We start from the raw sequence: 4,445 nt of genomic DNA, 5'->3' as shown, positions 1-4,445 counted from the left end.
GAGCCAGGACAGCAGTCCAGACGTGTCCCTCCCCTCCCCTCTGTCTCTTCTCTCCCACTCAGTCCAGGGTCTCATCATACTGTGCGGGAGGACCGCCTGTCTTCTCAGAGGAGGTTCCCACGTGGGGGGCTGCTCTGCAGCGCTCGGAGGCCCTCCGCCGCGCCGCGCCGCTCTCCCGGCGCGGCGCGGCGCACGGGCCGGTTTTAGCGCACCGCGTGCGGTCGGGTACCGCCGCGTGTCGTCGCCGCCGCTCCGCCGCCGCCGCGACCGGCTACCGGCGCGGCTGGGACGGCGGCGATACCGCGGGGCCGTGTCTGAGCCGACCAGCCGACGCGGTGTGGGTGCTCTGACCGACCCAGGTCACTGCTGATACTCAGTCGAAGTCACTGCCCAGAAACGCTGGAAACTGAGTTGGGACCCGGGAGCTGAGTTTGAAACCGAGTAACCCGCCTAGGCTGCTGTTGGAACTTGGAAGACAGTGGGCCCAATAAGGCCACCTTCTGATCGGAGACGCAGGGTTGACCGCTCTGGCTGCTTCCGCGAAAAAAAAAAGAGAACAAAGGACTGGCACATGCCGAAACCCTTGTCATTGTTCTGAAATCAATATCATTGGAGACTGTAATGCTCAGCAGTGGTTTAGTCATCGTTTGAATCCACTAGTCAAGTAATTTTGGTTGGTAAATTCGGATGAGGAGCTAACAGATTCGCCGTGGTCACCGCTGAACATATACAAAAGACAGGTGACCCGGCGAGGTCACTATAATGTGAATCACAAAATCACCCAACAAAGTCATGGCAGGATAAGTGGCCAACAGACCGTCAACGGGTCAAATAGCATTAATCGTTTTAGCATAGAGTGGACGGAAATTTTGTCTGCAATAATGATGCGCAGTGCGCACGTCAGTGTGTAGAAAGAAGAGATACTTTTACGGATGTTTTTTTTCCAAAACACTCAGAGGCTGGCGACACGCAAAATGTTATCGACGGCAGGGCTGTTCGCTCTGCACAGCGAAACTGTGAACAGTTTCGCCCAATATCCGCTTAACAGCTCTACATAGCTAAGCCTCACACCATCAAGGACATTCCGCAGGTAATGGGAACGAATTAAAGGTTGCCTACGATTCTGGATGAAAAAACTATTTTATTATGCAAAGAACACACACGGCTGCATAGCAGGAAACTACGATAGCCCCTAAAGGGCTCTGATTTTTAGCCGATCATTTAGTTTGGTCCCAACAGTGCGCCGGTAAAACTAAACGCCAATTCGGCAAATCATGATCCACTTCTGTGCACCTATCCATGAGAAACACTACCATGTTTAAAAATCAGTTCAAATTAGAAGCTAATTGCTACAGACAAATGTAACGCATTTAACCGTTCAAAACATGTGCTCAGCACTTTCTCGTTTCCGGCGCTGTTTTCGGAAGGATTTTCAACATCCGCCTTCCGGTATTGCCTCACGGTCGTGTTCTCGGTCTGATTTCCGGAAAGCCGCCGCGCTGCTGTCAGCTCCCGGTGTTTCTCGGCCGTCCGCAGCTCCGGCTCGGCGGCGGCCATCTTGTGGTCGTGTCCTGTCGGCTTTGTTCGCTCCGGTCGTGTTTATAAGCTGCTCGGAGCAGCGCTCTGTCCATCTGCTGTTCATCTGTGTCCGTCCCGCTCTCCTCGACTCGGGCGTCGCCGCGCTCAAACGCGTGCTGTTTATCCTTCATTTCTTCGTCAAACAGCTGTTTACGCTATCTCAAGGTGCGGTCGCTTCCATAATTAACTGCCAACATCAACCGCGTCCATTAATTAACGCCTTAAGGCGTCTGTTTCGCCAGGTCGTCGCAGTCGACGCGGTGGCTCCGCCCCCGTCGGCCTCGCACCAATCGGCACGCAGCGACAGGTAATGAGAAGGGACCTAGAAACGGGCGAGTCTATTTTGGCCCCGGCCGTGTCTTATCCCGTGCCCGGCGGCGCGGTGGACTCGCCCTCCTCAGGGGGAGGTCACAGGCGGCTCGGCGGGGGCGGCACGTGCGCCCGGCAGGTGTAACTATGGTGATGGGGGCCATCTTGGTCGCGCCGAAAGAATGGTCGGAGGGCGTCATGTTTTGAGCGCGGGGCGGCAGTTGGCAGCTGGCGCCTGCGCCGGCACGGCCGCCGCCCGACTCGCTTTGATCGCGGCGCTGTTTCGGCGGCCTGTTTTGGGAGCGCGCCGCGCCGCATCAGGCCGACTCTCGCCGTGGCCAGCCGACCTGTGACGTCACCGGTACGCGCCGCGGACCCCGCCGCCCTCGGATACGGTGAGTTGGCGCAACCCGCCCGCCTGCGTGTAGGTCATGGAATTCGTCTGGCTGGCGATGTGTGCTTTATGACGTAACGTTCAAATCATTGTGATTGATCGTTCGAGCTTCTTCGGTCAAGTGAGCGGGGCATTTCGTCTTCAATTAAAATGATTTGCACCCGTTTTATGCCGAGAGTTGTAAAAACAAATGCCTCTCATGTTTGTATTTTGATTCCCAGTTGAAACAAAGAGTCATTATGTGCGGATCAGTCGCTCAATGACTTTCAGCGTACGACGAACGATTCTATCATATCAGTAACCCTGCCGGCCTGTAATCAATATCTACATTTTCTTGTGCTCTTAGATCAATTGTTTTCCGGAAACATCACCCGTTGATATTGGTATATCCTTTCATACTATTTTTCAATGTGTGCGCAATCTGTCGTCATGTTCTTATTAACAATATTAATTCTAAACTATCCTTTCCGACCTCAAAACCGGCGACGTTGTCCTGCAAGCGTTCCATCCATGAGGTAATAACCGGCCCACAATATGACAGACACGTATCAGATACCACTTTGGAAGCTGCGAGGGCCTAAAATGGAGGTGGCAATGGCTAGCTTCAATAATGTCTTCATTCGGAGTTATGCTTATTCCCTCAAGCTGCGAACTTCTGTGCTCAATTGATTTTTTTTTTTGTATGACAATTATATGGTGTAAGCTGTAACATGTCAGCATCATGATGATTATTTCGCATCATATTTGGCTACAACGCATAAGACAGCGCAAAAAATAAAACACAAAATGTAGCTACTAAAAACGGCATAGGAAAGGAACAGAAGAAGAAAAGCAGCGGCATTGCAACATTTTATGTTACTGCATATGCAGATGCTTTATGTGAGGCATTACCTAACATGAGACATAAATAACATGTGCGATTTCATCTATTTGGAACAGAACAGCGACCGGAGACAATCAACTGTTCCGCTAGAATCCGATATTCAACAACATCGTTTTTGGTCAACGCGATTCTTAAACAGAACGGAAGATAAAGACAGAGGCCATCTAAATATTTTTTTCTATCTAAAAATGCAGGTAAATTGCGAAATTTTGTTTCTTAACCACACTGATACGTATCTAAGTCCTGGAAGAACTGAATGATCAAAGAGCCATCATAATTTATAAAAAGTGGCAAATCGGTTTACTAATGATTCCACATTTATCAGGATATCCTAGCTTATATCCTCCGAGAGATGCGGAATAACTTTTATGAGGCTGCATCACCCGAAGTCACCGGCACCGAAATGAATGCCTGGCCAACCGACCACATGAGTTGCTTTGAATTCCACCCCCAGCTATCAGGGAGCTGCAGAAGTCTTGAAGCATCCCTTTTCCACGATTTACGCCTTTATCGCTGATATAAACGTTCAATCGATGGTCTTTTTGCTGTACATATTGGGTAAAAGTGTTGTTTTCAATTTGAATTATTCACGGATGTTGCCACGACGCTGACTATGACCCCACTTACGGCGACTGTTGCTTGAACCTGGGTCAGTCACTGGCATGCAGGCCACCAAACGGGTCACGCGGCCAGGAAATAAGCGCTCATGCGCTATTGGATTACCCAACAAGGCTGTAAATGTACTCACAGCATGATGTCCAATAACAGTGAACAGTTTGGAGTCCACTGGACCACTGTCTGTTGACGGCGACTTTTTCGAGAGGAAATCACTAACCAATAAAAAGGGCTCCTATCGACCATGCATCCTGCTCCGAGTCTCCAAGACCGTTTGAGCCAAAGCTGCAGGCGCCCCCTGACACTTGCACGACTTTTGATCTCGATTTAGCCGTGTAAAGTCGTGCCATTTTGGGGCACGAACTGGGAGGTTTCCGCACTGTAAGTACACGATTAGCTCATGGATACTTCACGTCGCGTTCACGGCGATTTGACAAATAGGTCTCGAATGAGCACACGTCATTGTCGACATTGAAATGAGCCGGCCAGAGCTCATGCATAGTTTCCGCGTTTTACACTAAGCCTACCCACTTTCCGCATGTCGGATGGCGAGTTTGCGAATTGTTCGATTCGTGAAGAATTTGACATGCCATACAAAGATGAGCTGTTCCTTTTTTGGATCCATAGTCATTTTTATTCTTAGTCATAGTCATTAGTCATTCATAG

The sequence above is a fragment of the Amphibalanus amphitrite genome, unplaced genomic scaffold, assembly GCF_019059575.1.
Source record: "Amphibalanus amphitrite isolate SeventyFive unplaced genomic scaffold, NRLGWU_Aamphi_draft 000035F_arrow, whole genome shotgun sequence".
NCBI lineage: Eukaryota > Metazoa > Arthropoda > Thecostraca > Balanomorpha > Balanidae > Amphibalanus > Amphibalanus amphitrite.
The sequence above is the reverse complement of the archived record's forward strand: the minus strand, read 5'-3'. Positions refer to the sequence as shown.